This window comes from Phascolarctos cinereus, unplaced genomic scaffold (assembly GCF_003287225.1).
Source record: "Phascolarctos cinereus isolate Bilbo 61053 unplaced genomic scaffold, phaCin_HiC Scaffold_726;HRSCAF=1367, whole genome shotgun sequence".
Taxonomy (NCBI): Eukaryota; Metazoa; Chordata; class Mammalia; order Diprotodontia; family Phascolarctidae; genus Phascolarctos; species Phascolarctos cinereus.
The window spans coordinates 130465392-130478457 of record NW_027556098.1 but is presented as its reverse complement, the minus strand read 5'-3'; the positions used below and the strand labels follow the sequence as shown (position 1 = coordinate 130478457).

General features: G+C 42.7%; 1 protein-coding gene across 1 annotated transcript in view; it reads right to left on the bottom strand.

Annotated features, from left to right (window-relative positions):
• Positions 1-11213, bottom strand: part of SPSB4 (splA/ryanodine receptor domain and SOCS box containing 4) — a 144947-nt gene extending 133734 nt beyond the window's left edge. Inside the window, exon 1 of the mRNA XM_020986143.2 lies at positions 10503-11213. The gene's annotated coding sequence lies outside the window, so the exon portion shown is untranslated. The remainder of the gene's footprint in view (positions 1-10502) is intronic.
• Between the last annotated feature and the right edge of the window lie 1853 nt (positions 11214-13066).

Below are 13066 nucleotides of genomic sequence, written 5' to 3'. Positions count from 1 at the left end.
TCCTAACCTCTCAAAAATTCTGCTTATCTCAAATTCTACTTCTTCCATTAAGACTTCCCCAATAAATCCAGTCAATGTTGATATCTCCCCTCCCAGACTAACCACTGCCCTTGCATTCTGTATCAAGCATTCTGACACTTGATTCTATCCAATTTACTGCATTTTTTTTTTACTACTTTGGAGAAGGAAATGACAAACCACTCCAGTATCTTTGCCAAAAAATAAAAACAAACCCAAATGGGGTCACAGAAAGTGGGACACTGAAAAATGACTTAACAACAAAAACTATTTATTAATTTACTACTCTATTTATTTATTATACACTATATTTATTTGTAATGTTCTCTGTTGACTGTGTGAAAATGTTCTCTTCTCCTTAGATGACTATAAAGCATCCTGAGGTCAGAGACTGTGTGTTCTTGTCTCCTATACCCCATGAGGCTGGGCACAGGATGGGTGCACCTGGATTGGTTTTTCTCACAAAAACGGGATTCATTCTCTCAGACCAACACAAATTACAAAAAGCGTCAGAGGATGACACTATCACACCTCTCTCTCTGGAACCAAACTATATGTTTCCTCAACCTCATTTAGACTTGTATGTTTAATTACATTATCAGGTATTGTACCTGACTGAGTTCAACTCATCTCTGAGCAAGAAAACAAAAAAAACAAATTGCCAATTTCACTTTCCAGTGCTCTGCTTGTGTGTAGTTGCTAAGAAGTTATTCACCAGCAAGAAAATGATGAAGTATGAATATTTGATTCTGAGCTTCTTAAAGAAGCACAGATGGCAGTTTGTAGGGGACATCAGCCCTAGAATGCTACTTTTTTCCAATAGCACAGGACCCAGCTCCAAAGTCTGAAAAGGTCCATTTGGCCAGTGCCACCAAAAGTTTCCCCTCATCTAGGAGGCCTGGGAAAAGGATGAAGCCTACCTCCACGATTCTTTGTAATTACCATGCAAATATGCTTTCTCTTTTCCCTATCCCCCACAGATCAGGGATTAAGAAAAACTGATTCAATCCTACCAACCATCTTAACTTCTCAAATTCAGACCCAAAGGATCAGTCTATCTGAATTAGCAAAAGGTTTGAATTCTATTTTTTTTAAAAGAAATGGTTTTATTGCTCTATTACTTTTAAGTATACATCATAACTGTTAAGTGTTTCCAAATAGGCCCTGTTGTTCAGTCGTGTAAGACTCTTCATGACCTCATTCCAGGGTTTCTTGGCAAGATGCTGGAGTGGTTTGCCATTTCCTTCTAAAGCTCATTTGACAGATGAGGAAACTGAAGGAAATGGGGTTAAGTGACTTGCCCAGGGTCACACAGCTATGTAAGTGCCTGAACTCAGGAAGATGAGTCTTCCTGACTCCAGGTCCAGCACTCTATCCATTACGCTACCTAGCTACCCAGCAGGCCCTGTGGTGTAGTGCAAAGTGTGAGACCTAGGAAGCCAGGAGACTGAAGTTTGAATCCTGATTCTCTTGTTATTTTCGTGATCTTGTCCTTGTTTAACCTTTGTGCCTCAATTTCTTCATCTACAAGATGGAATACTGGTCCTACTACCTCATTGGGCATTTACTTAAGTCTTATGGGCCTCAATTTCTGTATCCTTAAAATGAAGAGGCTGGATTGGATAAACTCTAAATTCCCTTTTGGCCTTAATATTCTATGATTCATTCACGGAAAAACCTTTTCAATACGTTCCCAGTAAGTTAAATATGTTCCTAGTAATCCTGTGTACCTTACTAATTGTCTCAGCAAATCTTTTCTTCTCAAGGATCCAAAAGGAGATTTAAGTCATCCTCCTGCCCAAATTATCATGAATTCTGTATCCCTGGGACCCAAGACAATGTGGTTTTGCTGAATTACTCTATAACTTGGTTTCCATGGGAATCTTGTCTGTGACTGAGTGAGTTCCCTAAGGCTAGTGGGGTGGGTTCTTTTAACCTAGTGATACAGAGAGCAATTGGAAATGTGGAGTGGTGCCTCCCAAGCCGGAAGAGAAGGATGAGGAACCTATGCAGACAGTCAGCAAAACCAGCCTGAAAAGGCTGCTACTCCTAGCACAGCATAGCTGTAATGATAACTCTGCCAGCTTATCCTGCAAATTCATTTGTAAAAGACCCAACTATCTGAGCACCAGGTGCTAACAAGAATTCAGAACCTGCTAGCCTTTCCTCATGATAACTGGGGAACATAAGATACAAATAAATGGGGATGGACCTCCATTTGCACAACAAAAACAGTTCTGAAAAGTTAGATGTAAATTAAATTTTCCTAACTCAAACTACACCTTAAAATATATTATGGCCTGGGGATGGTTTTCCTAAACAAAGGATCATTTTTGGGGCATACTTTTGTTAAAGCAAATGGCCAAATATTATTTTTTTTGAGGCAACTGGTGTAAAGTGACCTGCCCAGGCTCACACAGCTAGTGTCTGAGGCTGAATTTGAATCCAGGGCCCGTATCTATTCACCTACCTGCCCCTGTCAAATATTCTTTTTTTTTTTTGCTTTTTGTTGAGGAAATCGGGGTTAAGTGACTTGCCCAGGGTCACACAACCAGTAAGTATCATGTGTATGAAGCCAGATTTGAACTCCAGTCCTCCTGACTCTAGGACCGGTGCTCTATCCACTGTACCACCTAGCTGCCCCTCTGTCAAATATTCTTGATGCTAATAATAAACCTATAATTCACTTGGCAAATAAAAATCTGAGTAAATTAGATTTTCTTAAAATAAAGACATGCTACAATTAAAAAGCAAAAACAAGCACCCATCAGGCTTGACTTAAAGAGATCAAAAGATGGACCTGCCACAAAATGGTTAACACCCAACATGTGTGGGCACATGAATATATGCATGTTCACAGATGTGCATGTGTTTATATGTGTGCATGGAGGTCTTTAATGATTTAAAACCAAACAGGTGTTGGGCTTCCCTCCCTGTAATGTCAGACAAGGTCGAGTTTCCTAGTCCCTCCTCCTTGTGCTCACTGAATTGAGAGAAAGGTATCAGAGGGTCCTGTCTGCTTTAATTAAGCTGCTCCTGCGTGAGGAAGGTGAGGGAAGAAAGTCAGAGCTTAGGAGAAAAGAAAATGTATACAGAAAGAAATGAAGGGGGAATGTAACAGTCACCTAAGTCCTTACATTTACATTTTAGGAATAAACAAGGAACTAGCGTGATATATTCTGCAATAAAGATAACAGCCAAGTTCTGATCATTTCCTAAGAATGCACAGGTGCAGTAAAATAATATATTTTGTAGCACTGATTTCTGAGGCACATTCATTAACAATCTAGCAGTATATGCTTCAAGGTTAGAGGTTCAGGTATCTACCCTCAGCTTTTTTTTTCTCTCCACTCTCTCCTTGAGAACAACTAATTTAAAGGCTTCAATGAAATACACATCTCAAGCTTAGAGGTAGATCTGATAATACACACCTCTTGCTTATCAATTTTAGGACTCCAAAGTTACCCATAGAGATCATCTAGCCCACCCCCCTCATATTACACATACCCAAAACAAGGTTCAGAAGATGAACTGATGAACTGCCCAAGGTCAAACAGGTAACAGAGCTGAGATTGCAACCCTGGTCCACCAAGTCTACAACACCTGCTTCCTCTTTCTACTACACCATGCTCTCTCTCTTTGGCCTCTCTCCCAAACTCCAGTCCTGTTTCTCCAAATGCCTGTTGGACATTTTCACCTAGATGCTCTGCCAAGCGCCTCAAATTCAATATGTTTAAAACCAAAGTCATCATATTCCCACCCAAATTGGATTCTCCTCTGGAGAATTCGCTTGCCGTGATCAATGATGCTATTACTGTTCCAGGCCTGAAACTTTGCAGTTATCCTGGAGTCTTACTTCTCCAACAGAAATATTTTCTGGGCCTTCCCTATACTCTGTAAATCCTATCAAAGACTCCACCTAAGCATAAGGCTGACCCCTCTATACCTGGAAACCAGAATTATCAAGCAAATATGGCAGCATGGTCAAAAGATAATGGTCCCTTCAGAGCTGTAAAGGACTTTAGAGGGCCATCTAAAGTCTCATTTTACAGATGAGAAACTGAGCCCTTGAGTTTAAGTAGCTTACCCAAGATCACACAGGTTGAAAGTGGCAGAAATGGGGATTTGAATCAGGTTCTCTGACTCAAAGTCAGTTATCTCCTCTACCCCGTGTAGTAGAAAGAACACTGAATTTAGAGTCAGAAGATTTGGGTTCTAGCTTTGCCCCTAACACTATCAAGTGTAACCTTCATCTTTCTAAACCTCAATTTCTCCTCTTCTAAAAAGGAGACTTACCTCAATAATTGTTGTGGCGATTAATTAAGATAATAGACATGAAAGTAGTTTGTCTTTTCTAAAGCACTCCTCAAATGCAAAGTGGTATCATTATTTCAGAAAGCAAAAATGCCTAAGGAAAGTAGAAATGGAATTACCAGAATCCCCAGGAAGCCTGTTTAACTCCCAGCACAGATGAGGAAGGTTCCTTTTAATTATCTGGCAGTAAGCCAGAAGTTCACATGAAAATCACGGGGAAATCAAGGAAAATGAAATAATTTCCAATGTGTCTATTTCACTCTTCTTGGAAGGGCAGAAAAAGGCCACATTGAGCACAAAGGTTCACTCCCTTCACCCAAGTCCCCAGACAAAAAACAAATGCAGCCCAGGCAAATACTACACTGAATTCGAACAGTCCTTTCTGAATATAGTCACATTACCTTGGCACTCAAACATTCAAAATAGATCCTCAATCTATGTTTGACAGCTTCCAGACACTGAGAGGGCCAAATTAATTATTAGATACAACTATCAAATCATCTAAGAACAGAGAAGGGGGCAACTGGTGGCACAGTAGACGGAACACCAGCCCTGAAGTCAGGAGGACCTGAGTTCAATCAGGCCTCAGACCAAACACTTGACACTTAACTAGCTGTGTGACCCTGGGCAAGTCACTTAATCCCAACTGCCTAAAAAAAAAAAGGACAGAGAAGGGGTGTCACTCATAAGTTTAACTAGTCTGACAAAATTTGTAATAAGAGGAGAGGATAGTTCATCCCATCTTTTCAACCTGGGAATCCTGACAGTGGGCAGAATGCCTACCCATGGGCCAGGGACCATTTTTTAGTTTTGCCTTGACTGGCTCCTAATTCCTAAGACTGACCACCCTGAATTTTTTCTTCCTATCTCCTTTCTCCCTCTCCTCACTTATTGCTTGTGGGGCATACCCAGCACTTGGTTGCTAGGATCTCACTCACCTAATGATGCAAAGATGAGTCCTATGGCCATGGGTATGTGTGCTGCAGACAGCTCCTATGGCTCTTTCTGATTGTGAAATTTCAATGTGAGCATTTACACCTTGGAAATTGCAACGGATACAAATAAGGGCTTGATTTATTGTTTCGCTGATTGTCCCAATTAAAGAAAGTCATTAAGAAGATGGTCATAATGAAGATTAAACTTAAAAGTGTGTCTTTGTGTACATTTCTTTTCAGAGAACCTATTATTAAACATTTACTAGCATACCACTGGTCCTACCTTAGCTCTTGGTTTTGACACCAAATGAAATCCTACTCTATGAAAGCCTAACTCAAATGTCATCTCTTCGATAAATCTTTTTCTAATCTTTATTAATAACAACTTTCCCCTTCAGACCTCACACAGAACTGGGTTTTGCACCTTTCTAATGAATTTATCCTGTAAACTATATATTGTAGTAACCAATGTTTTGTTTTATGCTCCAAATAATTAAACAGGGATGATAGGTGTCTCATCTAAATGTTTTGTATATGCCCCAGTATGTTAACTGGGTGACCCTGGGCAAATCACTTTGCCTCAGTTCCCTCACCTGTAACATAAGGAGAATAAGAGTACCCATCTCTCAGGGTTTGTCTTGAGGATCAAATGATATAAATGTAAAGCACTTAGCACAGTGCCAGGCACATAATAAGCTCTATATATGCTTTGTTGAACTGAATGAAATAGAAGCTGTCAGACAGGTTTTACACTTTACTCTTTTCTCTTAAAAATACTTCAAAGGCATTTCAATTTAGGATTGTACAAAAAACCAAGGCTAAGATTATGGGATCATGTAGTCAAAGCCAAAAGTTTCCTTAGGCACCACTGAATCCAACCCCCTCATTTTACAGACAAGGGTACTGCGTTCCAGATCATTTAAGTGATTTGTCCCTTCTGACTCAAAAAGCTACGATCCTGTGATGGGCATGTGACTTCTTAAGAAATAAGATTTGCAAGCCAATGAAAGTCTCCCTCTCCCCTCCAAAAAAAATAATAGTTAACATTTACATAGTGATTACTAGGAGCCAGACACTGAGGTAAGTGCTTTATAATTATTGTCTCGGTTGATCCTCAAAACAAACCTGGGAGGTGCTATCATTCTCCCCATTTTACTGATGGGGGAACTGAGACAAAAAGAGGTTAAGTAATTTGTCCAGGGTCACACATCTGTAAGTATAGATTTGAACTCAGGTCTTCTTGATTTCAGGCCTGGCACTCTTATCTACCTATGACACACACAGACTTGCCCTAGGCCCTAAATAATTAAGGCATTATAAGCCCATGCTAAAATTCAAATTTGTTAAAAAGAAAAGGGAAAATGGTGAAACCATCATTTGCCATTAATACCGGATTGTAGACCACTTCTTCAGAATAGGCAGGTACTTTAATGGAATCTGCCTTAAAGAAAATGCTTCTCATACCTAGGATTCCAAAGCTTGAAATGTTATTTTAGGATTATCTATTGTTTTTTATCTGCACTTTCCCCTGACACTCACCAGGCCTATTCTAGTCTTATCAAGCTCTCATATTCTTCTGTGTATGTCTCTTCTACATTTCCACCCTACCTTTCCCAGTTCTCCCTTCAAAGATTTTTTTCTAAGAGCCTGGATATTTTTGGGGACAAGGATCCTGCAACCTATGCAGGACCCATCAGAACTGCTTTCCCAGAGTCCCTTCCTCAGTACTTTGAGTACTCAGACCACCAAGGAAGAGGCTATTATTACCCCTAATAACATCAACCTACCAGTTGACAATCTATAACAATATTCCCAGCTTTTCTTAACAGCCCACCATCAATCTGTCATCCACTGATATTCCTCAACCATTCTTACAACCTGTTTACATTTTCAGCCTTTAACCTCTCAAGGTAAAACCTGGACATTTTTATTCCTTAACACAGGCATTTCTCTGGCCCTGGAAACCAGGATCATCAAGCAGACCAGGTGGCTTGATCATAGAACACCAGTTTAGAGCTGGAAAGGGCTTTAGAGGTCACTCAGTCCAATCCCCTCATTTTACAGCTGAGGAAACTGAGCTTCAGGCAGACAAAGTAGTTGCTCCAGATAGGAGCATGCATTAGAACAATAAAGACAATTAAGTTAACCAATCATTGGCCCTCCTTCAAAGAGAGCCCAAGTCTACTCTCTCACTTACATTCCACTTTAAGATCAGGAGGTTGGCAGTATTCCTCAGTACGACAGCTGGGTTACTAAACACCAAAATAACATAGAGCAAAGATGGGGAGGGGCATGGAGATACAGAGAACTGGGAGGACAAGGCCTCTGGTCTTAAGAAATTTACATTCTAGTAAACAAAGCTAGAAAACAAGTCCAGGAGGCCAGAGTCCTTTTTTAGCCTTCTGTAGGAAAGACAACGTGGCTTCTCAAGTAGTCCAAGGTAGAAAAAGAGTATGAACCCAGGCTATTTACCTTATTAGAATATCTTGGAAAATGAATGAGATTAGGCTTAGAAAGCAAGAGCTTCTCAAGTGAAATGTGCTTGATGTGAAGCAATTAGTATTATTAAGTATAGATTCATAAGATTTACAGCTGGAAGGAACCTTAGAAGAGAATATCTAGGAGCAGCTAGGTGGCCAGGTGGATCCGAGCCCTGAAGTCAGCAGGACTTGAGTTCAAATCCAGCCTCAGATCAAACACTTGACACTTACTAGCTGTGTGACCCTGGGCCAGTCTGGGAGGAGAATATCTAGTCCAAAGCCCTTGTTTTACAGATAAGTAAACTGAAGCTTAGGGATGGTGACTTGACCTGTCCAAGGTCACACAAGAAATAAAAAGCAGAGCCAGCATTCAAAACCAGGCACCCTGACTCCAAATATATTGCTTATTCTACTACACCTTGTAGTATTATGGGAGAAGGGGAAGAGTGAACAAGGAAGGGGATCAGAACCTATGATTTCATCAGTATTAGGAATTTCAAGAGTGAAAAACTCTCGGCATAGTAATTACAAGTCTTAGAGAGTTAGTTGCCTGGGGCACTGAAAGCTTAAATGATTTACTCAAGGTTACCACAGCTAAAACACCAGTATCCAAACTGGAACTCAGGTCTTCCTGATGGCAAAATACTTCTATACACTATCTCATACTATGTCGCAGCTATTACTACAATTACAATAGGTTTTTTTTACACTATTTTTGGTCACATTAGGAGACTTGGTAACTTAGTAATATTTTCTTTCTTGACTTTCAAACATTTGAGTATTGTCCATCTTAAAAGCATAAGCTTCTTGTTAGGGTCAGGGTAGATTGTTGGAGGCAGCTAGGTGACCCAGTTGGATAGAGCACTGAACCTGGAGTAGGGAAGACCTGAGTTCAAATGTGGCCTTAGACAAGTACTAACTAACTGAGTGACCCTGAGCAAGTCACTTAACCTCTATTTACCTTAATCCACTGGAGAAGAAAATGGCAAACCACTCCAGAATCTTTGCCAAGAAAACCCCATGAACAGTACTGGAGTGCTGTAGTTCACTGGTCACAAAGAGCTGCACAAGACTATGTGACAGCTAGTTGGGGAGACTGGCTGTGCCTCAGAGTTTGGTGGTTACAGGCTGGGCCCACAGCGGACAGAAAGATAATCCTTACCTGACTGATTGATTGAGTTGCCTCAACCTTATTTTTCTATTTCCTGACAAAGCACCGCACTCAGCACAAAGGAGGAACTAAGTAGTGGTTAACTGAATAAAAACTACACATTTCACACATTATCTATGTGAAAGTCTCATCACATGTAGGGCTTCAACATTTTTTTTGTGTGATAGAAAAATGTTTATTACCTAGGGAGAAAGAACACTAACCATAATGTAAGGTGGGGGGTGGTGTGGTGGAGAGGAGGGTGTATCTGTCAAGTTTTGCCAGTTTGCCAGCATTTCAGGAGACCCGATAAACTAGAAACGAAGGTAAATGGGAGCAGTAGGTTTGAAGATTTCAAGGGAACGAATATTTAAGATCCACAAGTAGTTCTCAATCTACTGGCTGGAGATTGTTGGTGGAATGGAAAAAAGTTAAGAGTCAGGAGACCTCGGTTCTAATCCCAGATCTGCAACCAACTAGCTATGTGACTTTAGGCTTAAAAACTTAACCTCTCAGTTTTTAATCTGTAAATTGGGCTAATCACACTTCCCCAGTCCACCTCCTAGGAATATTATTAAGAACATGCAAGTCAAGTTAAAAGCACTATACAAAGGTCAAATAAAGTGAAAGATCATAGCAGCTCAGAAAGAATTCAAGTCTTTAACCTTCTGTCTTGGCCACAAATACTGCTCAGAAACACAGAAGAACACCTTTATCCTCTCTTGGTACTGGAACGTGTTTAAGCGGCAGATTCTTTGAGAAATAAGTAAAACCAATCGTGAACCGAATATTTTTAGGCCAATCAAATGTGCTGAGTTAGAAGACAAGTATGTAGTGGAAGCCCATTGCAGCTCTAAGACAGAGAAACCCTGTGGGCTGTGCTTCCCAAGGGGATATTTCCTAAATGACACCACATCTTCCCAGAATACCAAGGATTTATCCCTTAGGGATTCTGTTGCAAAAAAAAAAGAAAAGAAAAAGCTTTGCCAACAACGACAGAATTAGCCCTGTCTCCGGACACCAGCTTTACTTAAAGGTCTTGCTGAATCCGAACAGTCATTTGGCATTTGGTTTCAGGGGTATTCCCAGCCTCTTTTTATCTAAGTTTGGATCACAAGCTGGAGGGCTTGGGGGGAGGGGAGCCAATTAACTTAGCCCAGTGTGCCACCTGGGCGATTCAACCTCTGCCGGAGAGTGATGCTGGCACAGGCGTTCACTGGGTTACTCAGATAACCACCGAGCTGCCGGAGGTTGTCAATAAATCAAACCGCCCGCGAACAAAAGGTGCAAGAGCCCCCAGTTGGCTGCTTGGGGCAGATGCTTGTCACATACAGAAAATCACCCTTCCTGTTCCTAAGGAGCGCGGGGCACCGAGACTCCCTGGAGAAAAACAGGGTAGTGGGCCGGGAAGAAGTGAGGGTTGTGTGTATGCAGACCGCAACAGCGTGCTTTAGAACAGCCTCATAAAGGCATGCATGGTGCTTAACTTGTAAAGCAGCCGGGATCCGATCAGAACCCATTCGAATAGCTTAAAATTCAAACCCCTCGGTAGAGCTGAGGAAGAATGAGCCCATTGGGGGGCGGGGGGGGGATTTCGGTACTTACCATAAAATACATATGAATCTAGTTATTTCCAAGTGCCAGCCAATTTCCAGCTCAGCGAGTCTACGAGCAAAGCCCCAACGCGCCCAGCAGCCGCGCCCCGCTGGGTGGCCGGGAGGAGGGGGTCTGGAATTCCGAGCCCCGCTCTCCTTCTCCAGAGAGCGCGTCCTCTCTAAGCTGACCGCGGCAGCGCGCAGGGAGGGAGAGAGCGCTTCCAGGCTCTCGGGAAGCCGGGGGCCGCCCCAGAGTTGCAGAGCACTTGGAGAAGTTGGGAGCCTCAGCAGCGGCGGGAAAGAAACATCTGTCTACTGGTCTGTCTGGGGCGGCCAGGGGCGCCACGGTCAGCGCGCATACTCGGGCCGCCGAGGACACATGGAGCGCGCCCGGCCAGTGCTGGGAGCTCTGTCTCGCAGGGGGCACTGGCCCTAGCGCCTCGGCCCCCGGGTCCCTGCGGGGTGGCTTCCCCTGTGCCCCGGGGCGATGCGGTGTCGGCAGGGAGCTTCTTCTCTCTGGGCTGGGCGTCTTTGTGCCGAGATCCTGACTTCTGCTATAACCGTAGCTGCTGCTGCTGTTGTTGCTGCTGCTCCCGCTGCCGCTGCCGCGCCGCCGCCGCCGCCGCCGCCCGCCGGCTCCCCTCCTTCCAGGACAGGGAAGAGGCTGCAGCTGAAAGCCGATCTGGCTGAGCTCATCCCTGAAGGCCACTAATCCAATAGCCTGGGAAGGAGCAGCAGATGGCAACGCCCCTTCCCCCACCATCCCAGCTCCCGCTTGGCCTGGCCCAGCCCAGCCCTGCCCAGCCCGGCCCAGCCCGGCCCAGCTCCGGAGCTACGCTCCTGGCTTCCCAAGGCCACCCGCTGGCTAGTAAGCGAAATGGATTCCCCCATCACTGGTGGCCTTCTTGATGTCATTTCATTTTATTCATTCATTCCATTTCCATTCATTCAGCTATTTATCTAGCGCCTACTAGGTGCATTAGCATCGTGGCGGATACACACATTTCTTGGTGAGCTTGCATAGCTGCCAATATATAAGAGCAGCCTAGGTGGACAAGGGAAGCTAAAAACGGCATCATTTACTATCTGCCCCAGCACCCTCACTTTTTTCACTTTTTTTTTTAAAGCAGCAACTCTAACCTCATCCTTCAAAGCTCAATTCAAACCCCACCTCTTCTGAGAAGCTTTCCCTCATCAACTAAGGATCTCTCTCTACTGAATTCTCTTAGAACTGATCGGCATCACCCATTTGACACTTATAGTCTGCTTTGGGTTAACTGTCTCACTTGCGTGTTGTGTTCTCAACTGGGCTGTATGCTCATTTTTTTCATCCTCAAATCCATTCATTCTGTTCATATATCCAGCACTGACTAGGTGTCTACTCTTGCACTGAGCTGAGCTAGATGCTGGGGGGAGATAAAAATATAAACAAAATATGAGTTTCTACTCTCAAGGAGTTGTCAGGGGGTGGGGTGAGCTACCTGAGTAAAAAATGTAAATAAGAACGTAAACATAAATTTGTAGAAGGAATACAAATAGTGCAGAGTTTAAGATGAGGGAAACATCACGGTGGGGATGGGAAGCCAACGTTAAGAGAAGACTTCATGGATAAAGTGGCTTTGGAAATGGGTAAAGATGAAGGTGAAGAGTGCGTTCTGCCAGTAGGGGATGTTGTGAGCAAAAGCGTTAGGTAGAGGTGGAAAAGCTCATTTGGGGATGAGGAAGCTATGGGGTCCACGGGCAAGGGGTCCACGAGAGGAAATAGTATGAGTTACGGCTGGAGACATAAGTTTACGACACTGTATGTACAGTTTGTTACTGAAGAATGTACCTTGTGAAGATTTTTAAAAAATCAGAAACGCTCCCTAGAAAAAGCTCCATGTTCCTTCCAGTTTTTTTATTCTGATGAGATACTGAGAAAGAGTTGGAACAGGCCATAGTTCCTCTCTATCACAGTAACTTTAAGATTAAAAATGTACCTTGGAGATCTCTAATTTCACCTTGGTACCCCATTATCAAAATCAACCTTTCTAGCTCTTTGTGGGTAAAGTTCCAAATCTTATTCTTTTTTACTCTGCACTCTCCCCCCAGTACCTAAAGAACTGACACAGTAGATACTTAATAAATGCTTGTTGACTCATTCTTTTTACCCCAGATTGAGATCATCTCTATCTTTTGAAATGGAAAACTGAGAAGATTAATTTCATGAAAATTGGTATACTTGCCATATTTGGACAGGAAGGGAGAAGGGGGAGGTATGAAGAAAAAGAGGAGAAAAGGGGGCAAAAGTGTAGATACTGTGAAAGTGGGAGAAGCAGGGCAGTAAAGGAGGGGCTTTATCTGAGGTCTGGTTATGAGGCAATTAACCAAGGAAAAGGGGCTCTAGGTTGAATTGTGTTCTTGGAGACCCAGAATAGAAAGATAATGCTAAATTAATGAACAGAAAAGGAAAGAGGGGAGGTTAGTTTTGATTAGATAAAGAGAGATGAATGTATGGGTAGAGGTGGAGATGGGGAAAACTATATTAGGAATTTTATTATTAAAGATCCTCTTTTTGGAATCAGTTATTCTCTA